The following is a 17,061-nucleotide window of genomic DNA, read 5'->3' as shown; positions in this document are numbered from 1 at the left end:
CTCAAAAAGAGAGAGTTCCTTAATTCCTGGCCACAGGTGCTCTCTGCCCTCCTCCTGGAAACATTAATGATGAAAGTGATAACACTCAATGGATGCTTCGTAACCCTGAGCACAACCTTTAGATTTAATTCAGCCATTCTTGTCTCTTCAACTTTCTGCCAGAGTCTTGTTCAAGAGTTATGTTATCTTGGCTTATGACTGTGACCTCTGAAGGCTAGGGGCATGGAGTCAATCAATTTTTCATACTTGAGACCCACATGAAAAACTGTTTCATTATGTCTTGGTATTCACTTTTTTGAAACACTCGGTTTGAATAATGCAAATGTGTTTCAACTCAAAAGTACTATAAAAAAAAAAAACTGAGCTCTTTCAGCTGTAGTCATTTTTTAATCCTCCTTATTTTAGCTGAGGGGGTGAGTGGGGCTGTGTGGAGAGGTGGTGTAGTATGTGAGGAGTGAGTTAATAAACAAAAAGACTCCTGATACATTCAATATTAAAACATAAGTGTGCTGGTATTTACAAATAAAGAAATTTTTTTTTATTTTTTTTACTTCCAAATTGCCAAACTAATGCTGTGTTCTATTTTTATTCTCACATTTCATGTGTTACTCGAAGTCATAGGCAACAGAAGAAAAAGGAGAAAAAGGCACCTAGCAATTAATGTTTCCCTATCCCTCTCAGAAGTCTCTCATTATGAGCAGCCCTTATTTCCACTGTATGTATGGTTATAGGTATGAATTAGTTTAAATATCAAAGTAGGCCATTAAATAGGTAGCCAATTAGATAATCTCCATTAGAGGAAAATACTGCTGTTTAATTAGCTTGTTAAAAAACACTCCCATACACCTACCCTGAGGATGAAACCTCCTGTAAAAGAACAAAAAGATGTTTAGCCATTACAGCTGCCGACTTTCACAGGTACACAAATGCCTTTCTCAGGAAGGATATCCAGAGTGCATTGTGAGATTCACTCCTCTTGAAGCCCCAGGATTCAGAAGGGCCTGACGCCCCTTCTCTTGGCCAGCATGGCTGGGTGCAAGAGAGCAAATTATTTCTTGCTATATCTGAGCTGCTGCTAAATCCTGACAGAGGAAACCACATCATTACTCTGCAAAACAAAATGAAATTTGCTAAATTTTATATAGAACCTGGCTATTCTTGCAAATGACTCCTGTAAAACTATATTACCTTAAGCAAAAACAACTCTTCCCACTTTTTCATGTTACCTACAAAATTCAGTTTTGTGAAGATAGAGGCATCATGCAGAAAGAAATCTTTGCTACAATATAAAATTTCCAGACATAAAAGGAAAACCTACAATCACAGAATATCCTGAACTGGAAGGGACCCACAAGGATCATAAAGTGCAGCTCCTGACCATGCACAGGACCGCCCCCAAAATCACCCCATTGGGATTCAAATATAGATTATGAGAGCTAAGTTTTGACATGAATTGTGATGGGATGAGAAGATATTTGGAGTCTGAATTCACTTCATAAAGCAAATAGCTAACTGAACCAGCCAGTATCAGTATTTCCAGAACACAACTTCATAAAATCCATAATATTCTTATTTTTCAAGCACAAAATAATAAGATTAATAAGGATAATACTATAATTCTTTGAACACCTAAAATTTATTTCAGCTACCAAAACCACTACAAGTAATAATTTCAATATGGAAATGCCTTACATTGTCCAGGGGAAATTCTCCCAACTATTTTGAAACAATCTAGATGAATGAATTTTAACAAGACACATGACTTAAAGACAGGACAAAAACTTCTCACAAATTTATTTTACTGTGGCCAAACAGTAATTCATTAGCATGCTGTCCTCACCTAATTTTTAGGCAATCAGCAAACATGCTTGGTGCAACAGAAATGATCTTTGGCTCCATATAAAATAAGGAATCTTAAAATGAGAATAGGTGCTTATCATCATTTTAACTTTCAAACAGCATCCTAACTGCCTTCACCTGCTTCTCCAAAATGTGTGCCTTGTTTCATCTGTCAGATCTGCACTGATATCTTGAATACTCAAAGCCCTCTGTCTATTTAGGCAACTGAACCCCAAATGGCACCAAGCCCACAACCCACCAACCATCAGCTGAACATCTAATGCCTGTGCATTTGGTTTGGAGCCAGCAGACATTACTTACCATCTCATCCACAGTAAAAGATTATCACCATATATTTTCCAAAGGCTGAAAGCATCCCCAAAACCTTACAAGGATAAAAAATACTAAGCCTGAAAGATCTTAAGGGCTGCATTCTCAGTTTTGTTTTCTCAGGAAATAAAATTCTGCTTCAACACTTGCTTGAAGATCTACAGTAAATCTGCTCTGCAAATCTCACAAGTGACCAGAAGGAATTGCCTTTAAAACTGAGGCATAGCTCATATCCTACTTAGCAATTCTATCCTGTAAAATTGCATCAGGATGTCTCGTTACAGGCAATCTTTCAGCTGCATGCAAACATGATCTTGGGTCCCACAGTGCTTTACAAGCTTCATAGCACCATTTCACCAAGAAGAGTACATTCCCAGCTCTTGGTGAGGAATGAGCCTCCAGGCAGAAGGCAGCTCAATATAGACATTCTGCTTTTCCACAAGCATATGTTCTTCATCAATCAAAACATATATAATTGTAGCGTTTTCTGAAAAATCCTTTCACCCTGGAGTTTTCTCCTGGGAAGCTGAGAATGCTAAGAGAAAAGGAAAACAATTTTTATCTAATTTGCTTCTCCTGTGTTTTGCTCATGTGGAATGTGTTTGGACATTGTTTACCCACAGGTGATGGTTTCATTGGACTCCAGTGTGAGTTGTTTTCACTCTTTGGTCAATCAGGGTCAAGTTGTGTCAGGACTCTGGAGAGAGTCACGAGTTTTCATTATTATCTTTTTAGCATTGTGTAAGTATCCTTGCTGTATTCTTTAGTATAGTTAGTATAGTATTCTTTAATATAAAATAGTACTATAAATTAATAAATTAGCCTTCTGAGAACATGGAGTCAGATTCATCATTCCTGCCTTCATCCAGGCATTCCCAGCAAATAGAATATATAATCATTACCTTAAAAAAAGGTAAATAAGCTGACCTAAGCTTCCTCAAAAATGCTGATATATTGCAATTAAGCTTGACAGAAGTCTAGGGCATCAGGGATACAGAAACAGATGATGTGTTTTTGGCTTGGCCACAGCCATGGTGAGAGGAATTGAGAGGGATGGCAGTGCAGGGATGCCACAGACAACTTTTATAAAAAATCTTTTCTTTAAGATTTTTCCTCCTGAGAAGCTGAGAGACCTCAGGAACAAAACGTAAACATTGATTATCTGCTGCTGTGGGATGCAACAGGTGCATCTGTGATTGGTCTCATAGAGTTGTTTCTAGATAATGGCCAAACACAGCCCAGCTGGCTCGGACTCTGTCCAAGACAGAAGCTTTCGTTATCATTCCTTTCTATTCCTAGCCAGCCTTCTGATGAAATCCTTTCTTCTATTCTTTCGGTATAGTTTTACTGTAATATATATCATAAAATAATAAATCAAGCCTTCTGAAACATGGAGTCAGATCTCAATCTCTTCCCTGATCCCAGAACCCCTGTGAACACCGTCACACAGGGATGTGCATCTTGTGGTCATCGGCAAACCTACAGCATTTGGGCTGAGAAATTAAATTTGCTGAAGGGAGAGCAGACCACAAAGGTTCCAACCTAAAAACATGACATGTTTCACCTCTGTCGTGCTATTAGTGAAGTCCAGCAGCAGTGGATAAGGCTGGGGGCTACACTGTAGGAACACAACCAAGTGTTTGGTCAGGGCGAGATGCCCTGAGACTTCACTGGAACATCTGTGTGTGAGATTGCCTTTGGAGGACCAATTCATCTCTGCACAGCTGTCAGTGATGCTGCCCTCACCCACCTCACTCCGAGCAGCAGCTCTCACTTCTCTGGGGTGCTGGGGCTCCCAGCTCCTACACAAGTCTCTGCTCACAGCCCAGAACCCCACAGCGGGTCACTCCCTGCTCCTGGCCATATTTTGTTTCAGTTATCTCCCCAACACAAAGATAAATCTACTTGCATTCTAGTCTAAGAGATACCTGCATATTGTCCCCCTCAACTACGTCACATGGAGCAAAAAATAAAAATAAGAAACCATGAGGGAGGGTATTCCTCCCTCCTTCCCCACCTTACAGGAAACACAAATGAGTGGTGTTACACTACACAGGCAGGAGATTTTCCTCTGCCTAGCAACTGCTGTTTTCCTCTCACAGCATATGGTCTTGTTTAGTTTTTCTCTCCTAGCAGTGAACTAATACACAAGAGGAAGACCTTTGTCTTTTCACCAAGGGAAAACCAGAAATGCACTTCTAATGAAAGGTAGGCACTTGTCGTGGTGCCAGTAGAAAGTGTTCACACCCCATTAAACAGAAGGTAGATCCCTGTCTCTGTGGTTCTTATGTTTGTTGCCTCAGATTGTTAAACAGAGCAAGGGCTCTCCTACATCCAAGCACCTGCATTTAATTGCAGCTTATTGCATTCCCCACAGGGAAACAGGAACAGCTGCAAAGGAACACTGTACTGATGCAAGAGCAGAAAATATTCTTTTTTTCCTGAGGAGAAAATGTGCTGCTTTCTACAAAAAGCACACCACTCTAGAGAGAAATCATTAGGAAAAACATCTAGTACTATTTGGTTTTCCTGTTTCCTTTCTTTGTTTTCATTCAAAGAAGTTCATAAACTCCTACTAAAAATAAAATTTTAAAAATTTAAGAATCTATAAAGAATATTTAAAACTCACATTTCAGGAAAAATAATGTTTTTGGCTGAGCAACCTTCTTGTTTTTAAATTGAAAGATTTTCCATCATGCCTTGCCAGGTCATTGAGACTTGAAGTGAATATAATTCAATAAAATTAATGAATAAACTATGTTCTAAAGAAAAAAATAAAACAAACAAACCAACAAATAAGGGTTTCTCCCTAATCTGTTTGCTAATTAATAGCTTATTTATGGAGGATGTGTAATGTGTAATGAAACTCTGGGAGACCATACACATTTTTTACCTTTGCTGCATTCAGACCCTTTTTCTTTTCAGCATTTGTTCCATTTATTTGTCTTCTGAATAAAGCATTTTTAGTATGATACTTCATAGATAGTGTATTATAAAATAACACATAGAGGCTATCTTTCTCTGTTATTTTTTCTGGATTGTTCTGTATTGACAGAAGAAATGCCTGAAATGAAGAAGAATGCTGAAAACATTTATAATTATGCCAAGCCCCAAATGCAGAGGCTGACCAGCAGTTCCTGCTTTGAACTTGGGTGTTCTCTACAGAATAATGAGCAAACCTTCATGTGGCACAGGGTTGTTTTGAGAGCCCCTCCATCTTAGGAGAGCAGAGAAAATCCTGGTAGAAACTCTGTCCTCTGGCCTGATGAAAGTCAGCAGAAAACCAGGACACATTGATGCCAGGAACTGCCCATGGGGAAAAGCCAGCAGGAAAGCTTCTCCTCGCACATTAAATTCAGGGCCTAACGAGGTCACCTCTACCAAAATCAAATGGAAACAATAATACTGGAGTTTGGAAGCCCTAGGGCTTCCCAGCATGGTAACAACAGCTCTTTTGGATTGCAAATGCTTTCCAGGCCCAAGTTTTAAGAGACATTTGTTTTTTCTATATCAGCATCTCTAGCCAGAGGTGGTACAATAAACAGTAACGTCACAGCATCATTCTCTGTCTGGGCCTCCTAATACAATAAATGGGAATGAGCTATTGTTTCTTTTCATACCCCTCTCATGAATTATTGAATTAATAAATGAGAATCTTTCCTTTTTTTCCCCCAAACTACTAAAGAAATAGAATATTTAACCTCCCACCTGCTTACCCAAAATAAAAAGAATAAAAATGGGAATGTTTTCTTATTCTCTTTGAAGCTCATTGGATTTAAGCAGTTTGTAATACTGAGGTTTGGTTAGTTGCATGCACCGCATGCTTCGTGTTATGCTCCAACTTCCTTATTTATTTATTTTAGACAACTGAAACAGACTTGTTTTTAGTCTAAACTATTGACTAAAAGAGTCAAAAAAAGAGCCAGTTTGACAGCCTCAGTGTAGGATGATGCCTTTGACAGAATAGGCACAAGTCAAAAGCAGAATTCTTGCCCTACCTTGTTTATTTGCATCAGCCTTAACTTTGAGAAGCCTCTTTTGGACTGAAGAGCAGCTCAGCTTTAGCAATCCTTCTAGGCTTTGCCATAGGCCTTGTAACAAGGGATTTTCAGGTGGGAGGAGTGGAGTTTTCATTTAGAAAGAAGACAGAAAACACCACCATTCATGCAGGTTAAGTGAAGGAGGAGGTGAATACCCCGTGCCTAGTGATCAAGCCATGAATGCTGGGAACTGAAGTATCTCAGGGAATCTCATCTCCTCCTCCTTCCCAAATTTCTATCCTCCAGTCAAACTGTTGTGGGAATCCACAAAATCAGAGGGTTTTGGGAGAGCTGCAAAAGGCAGGCCCCAGAGACAGCAGAACTGTGATCAGAGCTGAGCAGCAGCCATGAGATTGGTCAGCAGAAAAATTATTTAAAGTGTAGAAAAACAAGGACAAATAGAACAATGGTCTGTGTATGAATGCCTGTCTGAATAGCTCTCTAAGCTGCAGAAAGTTTATCTAGCAAGATATTAGAAAGGTTGAAGCTTAATAATGGAGCTCTGTGCATTGTGTTTAAGGCTTACAAGCAGGTATTGTATTTGAAATAAGCAAGCATTGTTTTAACCACAGGTACCTGTGCTTATAGTGGTTGGATGGAACTACTGTCAATGTGCTTTTGCTTTGTGGGATTGGTCAAAAAACTTTCAAAGTGAGTTGTAACAGTAAGTTCTTGGTCTGCTGCCTGGGATGTGAGCTGGTGGCATCTTCCCATTGTCATAACCATGTAATGAGACTGATGCTGGAAAATAAAACAGCTCGAGACATTCTACAGCAGCCCCATCTCGTTCGCATCTGTAAATAGCCCCCCTTGCTGGGGTCAAACTATTTAGCAAAAGAGCTGTGAAGCAGTGGCTGCTGCTTGTGTTCCCCCTTGGACCCAATAATCACATTGCAGGTGAAGAGCAGAAGCCACAAGATTGCCCTAAATCCATGAGAACAGCACCTCTTTCCTGCATATCCCTGGGCATCTTAGGAACCACCTAAGTTCAGGAAGGTCTGTGACCTCCTCCTTGCAGAGGGGCAGTGACAATCCTCCCCAGGCCCCAGCTAACTCTGCTGTGTGCCTGTACAATTTGCTCTGATTTCTGCCTCATGCTCCTTGGCTCCCCAGTTAAATGAGAGGCTCCAGAGATCAGAAGTTCAAACATGATGGACTGTCACAGACATCTTTTATGAAAATTCCTTTCCTTAGGATTTTTCCTCCTGAGAAGCTGGGAGACCTCAGGAACAAAATGCAAACATTGATTATCTGCTGCTGTGGAATGCAACAGGTGCATCTGTGACTGGCCCATGTTGGATGTTTGTAATTAATGGACAGTCACAGTCAGCTGGCTCGGACAGAGAGCCGGGCCACAAACCTTTGTTATCATTCTTTGCTGTTCTATTCTTAGCCAGCCTTCTGATGAAATCCTTTCTTCTATTCTTTTAGTATAGTTTTAATGTAATATATATCATAAAATAATAAATCAAGCCTTCTGAAACATGGAGTCAGATCCTCGTCTCTTTCCTCAACCCGAGAACCCTGTGAACACCGTCACACTTCTCCTCTACTCAAGTTTCTAAATCCTCAGTCATTCATTTGCTGATAAGTCTGACTGAGGTAATAACTCTCCACACTTATAAAGATGTAATAATAATAATAATATTGTAATAAGAATAACATTTAGTATTTTAATAGTAATATGGTGCCGTTGTTTACTCTGTGGCTATATGTCATCAGCATCATGAAAAGCAAGATCTAGAAGAAAATATAACATAGAACAGGATTTTAGACTGGGTTTTTGCCTTAATTATCACAACCAACATCAATGGTACTTACTTGTTACAACACCAGCTCCAAACTAAAATATTCCCAGAGTTCTGAGTGTCATATTAGTTTAAGTAAAGCCACTGTAAGGATACTATTTTTTATAATCACCAACACACTGAGAATTAAATGAGAGTCCTACAGTTCCCTTCATCACGTGTGTGTTTGCAATTAAAAGGTGACACCTGGCATCTCTCCTGCTTACTTTCTATTTGTCATGTTATTTTTCATATTGACAAGCCATGTCTTGTCAGATCCTGTGAATATGATCTTCACTGGTTAAACAAACTGACATTTAAAAATAATTATTCATCAATCATGCTTTCTGCTGTTAGTCAACTAGTTAGTCCCATTTATTCCCAACTCCTTTCCTAGTATCTGAGGCTAAGGTTTCTAAACCTTTGAGGTTATCTGAAACTAAGAAAACACACTTTTATTTGGCACTCAAACAGTACATTCTGCTTGTATATGTTGGAGGCAGCAGCTCCATACCCAAGGCATTTTTTTAGCCCAAATTAAATGAATTTGTTTATATGCACACATCATTAAAGTACAACATTTAGAATTTATCCAATATCTAATTGCCTGTACACCAAATGGAGTTTTTATTGCTCTCTGTAATAGGAAATCTAGATAACTATTTTTGCTGGCTTGTATGCCTGCCAATATAGAAGTTGACATAATTCAATCTTTCAGGTTCTAAGCAACCAAGATGATTAAATTACTTGCATATTATTATATCTTGACAGAAACTCCCTCTCCCAAAATATCATTACATCTAAGGGGGTTTGTTTGTTTTTAAGAATATTGAGTTGAAACAGAAAAAAAGTCAACACAAATTTGCAGTCTACATAAAACCAGGGAAATCTACAATTTATTTAGGACATTTCAAAAATTAATGGCAAGTGAGTGATGGATTTCTTGGCTACTACATAGGATGAAGGAAAAGAAGTAAGTGCATGGAGGCCTTTTCTGACAAATATATATAAATCCTTATTTAAGATATGTCAGTTTGAAAAAATATTTCATGTTACTAGCAATTTCAAGGATTGTTTTAAGCTTTTTTGAATGGTTTCCTGATTATCCTGTATGTTAAGGTTTTACTGAAGTTAGTCACATCATGCAGCTACTAACTCCTGTATTTCTCGTTAACATGAGCAGCAAAAGAACTTCTATTACTGTCTCATACAAAAGTGCTATTAAAAAAGGGAAAATAAACACTCTATGTACATCGAATGCCATACAGCTGCCCACTTATAGATCCTTCTGATGCCTGCAACACCAGCAGACCAGCTGGCATTTAAAAGTAATGCCAAAGTACATGTTATTTCTCTTTGGATACCTACCAATCATGCCATCAATGCTCAAGCCCTGAAAACAATGAGCAATTTACCTAAATGGAAGTCCAGTAAACCTAGCAACGATGCTTACATGTTCTCTTAAGTTAGTTGATAGAATGCCTGACCTGAAAATCCATTAAAAGAAACTGTTTTCAGTGAGAATTATCAAATGTGCCTGACTTTACTGAAAATTCAACAGAAAAAAATTCAATAAACAATAGTATCATCTGCAAATAAAGGAAAATTTTCACCAGTTTCTCTCCACAGCCAGAAGCTGGGGAGCACAAAGGAGCCTGGAAAATATGCAGTGTTTGATAAACATCCCTAAAGGCTTTAATAAACCCCAATAAAATACATTTTTTGCTAAGTTAGAATCACACACTCTTCCATCTTGAAGAGTCAGGACACCCAGTTTGCATGCTGGCTGAACATCACTTCCATTTATTTATTTAAATATATCTTTATTATTTCATTGCTTGTCAGCAAAACATAGAACACTTTAAAGAAGTTTCAGGTCTTTCCTTCTGGCCCCCCTCTTTAAATCACTACTTTACAGAAGAAATTATTTTATTACAGAGATCTGGGTAATTCTCTAGATGTGGCATATATCAGTAGTTCTATGCCAAGGTACAGAGTTGTAGGAAGGAAATCTAAAGAGACCAAAGCAAACCCATGTTTTTCCCTCCTAATCTTCATGCAACCTGATTTACACAACTTTTTGACATTCACATTCAGTGAACATTCACAAAAGTTCCTTATTTTACAATCACAGGATCACAGAATGGTTTGGGTTGGAAGGAAGCTTAAAATTCAACTTGTTCCAACTCCCATGCCTTGGGCAGGGACAGCTTCCACTAGACCACATGGCTCAAAGCCCCATTCCACCAAGCTAATTTTTATTTAAAAATACAGTACATGCTTAAAAAAGCTTTTAGACAGTGTGTGAATAGCAAATTTAACACCATGAAGCACACCATAAAACTTTTCAGAGCTCAAAACCTTAGGCTAACTTAGCAAATATTGGTGTAAAACAAAAGAAAAACAAAAAAAACCCTTAACAGGTACAAATCCAGTAACAGCTAAATTAAATTCACAAGAATGTCTTTCCCTGGAGATTAGTGCTTTCTAGAATGTTTCACAGATACTTTAGCATTAATCCCTTTACACAGGCATGCAGATTCAGTTTTACAGATAAAGTATCCCCCAAGAGCCTCCGCTTGAGGTTGTCTTTTCAGAAGCCAAAGGCCAGTATTTGAGATTACTTCAACAAAAACAAGACAGTGATTAGCAACTGTCTTCATTTACACAGTTGCTGAGATATACACATTTTAGCTGCACCGTGGTCTCCCACATATTCATTGGCATTTTCCCTTTTCTTCATATTGACTGCAGTCTGTTTGCCTTTTCTTTCATTTCTGTACCCTTCCTTTTCCATCTGGTGTCTCTTTTTATCTCCATCTAACTAATGAATCTGCCCACTCCATTTTAGAAGTTTCAGCTATGACAGTTGTGCATGCTCATTTCAAGCATTCCTTATTTATACCTATTCTGATTTTGTTGTGCAAGGGCTTGGGACTAGACCTAGTCAGGAATTTATTTTATAAAATGGGCCTCTCCTAAAAATTATTCTCATCAGCTTAAAATAATTAACAATAGAGACTCAGATAAACTGAGTTTTCAAATAGATGTGGTATTGTTTGGTTGTGTTTCTAATAAGCTAGTTTCCTAACTAGTCAACATTAGGCTGTTCAGAATATTTGGATTTATTCTACCAGAACTGTTTAAAGCACCACACAAGCCTCTCATATTTATCACATGTAGCTCACCATAGAGGTCAGCCCATAAAGGTTCCCTCATGTGCTGCTTTGAATAAAAAACGTCAGCTGGATTGGCAGGGCAAGTTTTAGCAAGTCTGTATGAAGAAAAATAGCTCTAACATCTGCAAATATGAAGAAATATAAGAAATTGTATTTAGCAATTACAGTGTGCTACCTCTGTTATGGGGAACCTACATTGCTTGTAATGTGCAGGAAGAAGGGATGCTAAAATATTTCATATATTAAGGAAGATTAGCTGCATTACTTTTGTCTAACAGTAAAATAGAAAAGCACATTTGTGTTTAGAAACACAACTAACACATATGTATTCTCTGCACACACATAATTAAGACAGTACCAAATTTAGGTAATCACAGGCACATTTGGTCATTTACAATAGAGTTTTTCCTTTGTTGCCAAGGGCACTTCTTACGTGAGAAGAATTAAATCAGACTGCAAACACAATCTATCATATAATTCATATTCATATTCCATATGGTTTGAGCATAACATCAGAACACCTATTTCTTTTATAAAGGTCCTTCACATTTTATGCCTTCACTCTCTTTTTATATTATACTATATCAAATCTTAGTGATTGGTTACTTTGTTCTCAGTCCCACTGGGCCTGTTATCTGTAATTAAATATAAGCCTCCTTGATATTAGTAGTGTGCTGATGGATTGTTGCTTACCTACCAGGCAGCACTTAGAGAAATGGAGGTCCTTGAAAGCAAACAGCATCAGAGCATAAATCAGCTAGAATGAAGACAGGAGTGAATATAGATTTTTGTGGTAGGAATGCTCAGGAGATTGTTCTTCGAAGTCCACAGATTGGAGATTACATTCATATTGATTTATCGTCAGGCGCTTATTGATCATTGGCTAAATGACTCTACAGATAAACATATGTATCTTTCCACTTCTGCCGCTAAACCTCACCTTACTGACAGTGCAAAACTAAAAGCATAATCCTCTCAAACTTTAAGTGTTAATTAAATGCTGCATGAAATTCTTTGCAATACAATGGGCCTTAAATTACACAACAAAGCCTCACCTCCTACTCCCGTTAGAACAATGGAAAACCTGATTAAAATATTCCAGATTTACTTTCAACATTTTAAGGAAACTCTTCCGTGACTTGAATCCCTTGATTTAAGTCATAGAATAGTTTATGTAAAATGTTTGCTATTCTGAAATCTTTTTACAGCCTTTCCTGTAACACCACAAATACATTAAAAACAAACAAACAGCAACAAAAACTCTACAAATTTACAGCTACTTCCAATTTTCTAACTACAAGGACATTGCTATGAAGAATTGATGTCATAGACAATGGACAACCTGATGAGTAGGAGCTGTTAGCAAATTCCTAAACTTATTTTCAGCTTGCCTTATCAATTCACACCTTGTAGTATGATAGAACAGATCCTATATTCTATGGAGCCGAGACAGTTCACTATAGTTGTACTGAAACTTTTTTTCTTAAGGTCAGATTTTTTCTGAGTTTTTTTTTTTTTCCTTTTCAGAAACACTTTTTTCCATTTGCATGTTGCACTTAGAAATATGAAATTCAAATGCGATCACACCACAGATCTATTTTTGCAACACATGTAAATCTAACATTTCAGAGATACAAGTCTCCATCTCCAGCTAAGTGAAACTTACTCTTCAGTGTGGTCTGCCATTTGAAACACATTGATTGGGTGAAACCCCTATGATGCTGAATTCACTTAGTTCCTGTATTTACTCAACAGCAACCAAAGCAGCAGCAAAGTTAAGAACAATTACCTGGCTAAATGCCTTCATGAGCCAAAATGAGAAGGAATACGCAAAGAAAGGACCAGTAAACACAAACACTAGCATCCATGCAGTGAACTGCCTGTCCATTTCCAAAGCTGCTTGTTAGGAGTGCCTCAATGTAATTACTCCACCTTAAAAAAACCAGGACAAACCCATTAGAAATATTTTCTACTTCATACATTCCTTGAGAGTCTCTCTCACAAGGAATTTTTTGGTTTTCATGTGCCATGGTAATTTTTCCCAGATCACCGAGGAGCTCTTTTGTAACCTGTTGCTGGAAGAAAATCCCCTGCACTTTTCCAAGCCATCTGCTCTCCTGATCTTTTTCTCTCTTGCTGCTGCAGACTGTAATTAGTCCCAGCTGAACAGACAGATAATCTCCTTTAAGAGCCAGAATCACCTGGGGCATATATATTTCATTGCAGAGCAGGGACCAATATTTACAGATTAAAAGAAGTTTCCTATTATCTTCCTTTCCTTGTCTTCAGAACACACACAAATAAGATTGGATTGGAAGTTCGTTGACAAGAAAATTATTCACCACCTTTATAACTGATGTGGAAATTAAGAAAACATATATTATTAGTTCAAAATTCAAATTGACATATTGAATTGCGCTTTCCCACTGGAAAAATGAATCCCTAATTGAGAAGATAAAATACTTATTTGCAAATAGAAAGTATTGGTTTTCCTGAAAATGATGTCAGAAGCCAGGGGTTAGAACTTACTGCCTTAAGGAAGATTTTAAATTAGGATGGGTTAAGTCAAAGAAATTGTGCCAAGTTGGAACTCTGAAAATGCACCTAGTGATATTTAAGGTTACCTTATGTATAATACACCACTAGAATGAAAGTGCCTGGATAACTATACTATCAAAAATGCCTTTATGGAACTGAAGAACATGAAATAGCAAAAAATAATTAGCGCTTTGGAACAAAAAGCCTATTGCTTACACTTTATTTTATGAAAAGAAAAAATAAGGAAAGAAAACTAATGAGACAGTATAAAACTATTTTTCATTTCATGGTTATAGCTCCAGTGAAATGCCTAAACAAAAAAATAATTGTTCATTATTGTTCATTATTTATGTTGTTATGAGAAGCCAGCAACAAACTTGACTTATAAGAGTTAATGCAAATTGCTCTTACCGCATCCATACACTCACGCTATTAGAAGTGTGGAAAACTCATAATGAATAATGTGATTTTTTTTTTTTTTCATATTTGCTTCACTACCACCATGAGGTTATAACATGTAACAATTTGAGTAGGAAAAGGAAAAGAAAAGAAAAGAAGAGATGCAATCCTGAAGGAAGGAAAATGCAGAAAATGCAGATGGCAGGCATTGCCTGCTTTACAGTGGCTGGACCACATTCATCTATGGACCTCACAGTACTTCTACTCTCTGCCCATAAGAGCATGCACATATTTTGAATACCTTGAGTTGAATTTCACATTATTTATGGTGAAATTAGGGTATTATTTATGGTGATCTATGGTAGAGACTCATAAACCCTTGAGTGGCCCCACACCATTCTCAGACTGTCAATAACGACTCTGCAGAAGCAGAAATAGAGAAACACATCAACTGCCTTGGAAAACAATGCTGTGCCATCTCCTAGGATAAATAAGACCTGTTTTTCTAGCGGCTGGCATACAGACTTCCTTCCCTGACAGCTTCAAATGCCACCATCACTCAGAGGCATCTGAATTAAACACTGTGGATTGATGCTGTGAGTGCACAGTGCTCATTTGGGTCGATAACAGCATTGCGCTGTCTTGGGCACGTCTGCTGTTCCGCAGAGTACCAAGACTCACACCTTCATAGCTGGAACTAAACCCCCTGCCCCAAAAACTCACTTTGCCATTGAGATTCACAAAGAATAACTCAACACTACACGTGGCAGGAAGGGGTGTTAGATGAAAATACTGATTGGCAGCCATGTGTCCCTAGTTCTGCTCCTGATTTTGCAGCTGACCTGCAGTGTGAGACAAAATGAACCATTTTTATCACTTTGTGCCTTTATTTACCTGTCCAGCAGATGAAGCAAGTAAAACTCGCTTTTTCTTTGAAAGCATTTGGAGATGGATGGGGGAACAGCAAAATGTATACACTGAGAGCAAAAAAACTCAAGGTTTAGTGCCCTCAGGGGAACAAAAGGCCTGGAAGAATGCCTTCTTGAATAACATCTTTATATCATTTCTTCGTCCCTCTAAATAATTGTAAGGAGAATAATGTAATTCTTCTATAGAATGTGATGGTAGCATTTGGTTCTGCAATTTTTTGTGAAGACCTGAATAATATAATGTGAATTCTGTCTTTGACAAAATGAGGCTAATAACTACCAATCAATTCTGCTCCAATTTTCTATGAAAGAACTACAGACATACATTATAGATAGGTAAGTGGATGTTAGTAAGACAAAAAGTTTTTACTGTGAAGGCCTCCTAGGCCTCCTGGGCCCAATTTAACAAACAGCTGTATCTGAAAATGTGTTTCATATTGGGGAAAATGTTTGTGTTGTAAGCGCTGCACTTTTACAGTAAAGTTTATACCCCATGTGCTATCTGGTGGATAAGTAGTTTTCTCAGGCTTAATTTCTTATTTTCCCTTCTTATTTGAATAACAGCTGGGAATGCTGGCATATTATAAACTGCCAATCTCGTCAGAAGCTGCACTTACAAGCATTAAGTAAACATCAGTTTTTAAAATTAAGTCTTCAGCATGCTGAGAAGCATGCATTTTAATCTCAGATTACAAGTAAATGTGTTAAAAACGAGGATGGTGAGCTCTTTTCCTGCCCACCCCTCCTGCTGAGTGTAAAATGCACTGATTACAGTAGTTCAAGGTAACCATCCCATTGTGTTGATCAGAATAGTTTGTTGTGACAAAGAAATACATCTGGACAAAATATAGGTTTTGTAAGACATCTCCTTCCATGCTACTTACATTCTACATGATTTACATGCAGTAATTTTATTATATAATTAATTTATTATAGAAATACCTGTGATTAAATGCTTTGGATTGGCACAGAGAGAGGTAAATCTAGATAACTCAGGGACATAAAAGCCATTCTGATTCTAGAAGCTATGTTTGACACCTTGATAAAGTCCATGATTAGGGAAATACACAAAGAAAGAATAGGAGCTGAATGTGACTCAAGTACAGCAAAGAAGATAAAAGGAACAAAGCCAAGTTTGGGTGGACAAACTACAGAAGGACAAATCTGAATTAGTGAAGGTGAAGGAAAAAGTGAGTGGAATATGACTCTCCATCATGTCCTGGGATTAGAAGGGGGGCCTGGCCAAAATTAAAGAAGGAACTATAAGTAGTCTAGCTATAATCAGTCAAGGGGTATTAAATGAATGGATTGCCAGTCTCCTTTGTTCAACAAAGAGATTAATCTCTGAATAAAGCAAATCTGCATGAAAATTGTTAGAAAGAACTACCAAGTTTTGGCTCCTACCCTCTAACATCCCAGGAGCTATGTTCCCACATCTCATCCTCATACACTGAAACACTGAAAGAACCAAGGATCATATCAAAGGCACAGAAAACACTGCTGAGAGCAGTTCTCCTCCTGTTTCTGTGTAGTATTTTGTGTACATGTATTGCACTATTATATATATAGCAGTAGTGCATATATATGTAATAGATAGAAACTGGCAATATTCAGTGTGAAAGCTAAAAACATATTTAAAGCCTAATAAAATCACAGACCTATTTTTTTTTGTTTTTCACCTGTCCTGTATGATGTACTTCAAAAAAACTGCCAAGCCTTCCTTGGCCAGCATTTGTGCTTCAAAGCATTGCCCAAAATAACAGAAAAAAATAGGCAGCTGCATTGTAGGTTTGCCTCAACAGAACTCGATTTATCCAGTTGCTTTTGCTTCTGTATTCCTTTTGGTTTTACTTTTTCTTCTTCCCCAATATATGTACAGAGTGAATGTGATGCCTGGTATATGTGGTACAGCTGAAAGTCTTGTTGTGCCTCAAGAAAACCTTGTTGATCAATATCAATTCTATGTAACTTACCGTGCATTCTTTGATCCTTCTCGAGTAGTTATTAAAAAACCATGTCC

Source organism: Ammospiza caudacuta, chromosome 4 (genome assembly GCF_027887145.1).
Source record: "Ammospiza caudacuta isolate bAmmCau1 chromosome 4, bAmmCau1.pri, whole genome shotgun sequence".
NCBI lineage: Eukaryota > Metazoa > Chordata > Aves > Passeriformes > Passerellidae > Ammospiza > Ammospiza caudacuta.
Note: the sequence above shows the minus strand (reverse complement) of the source record.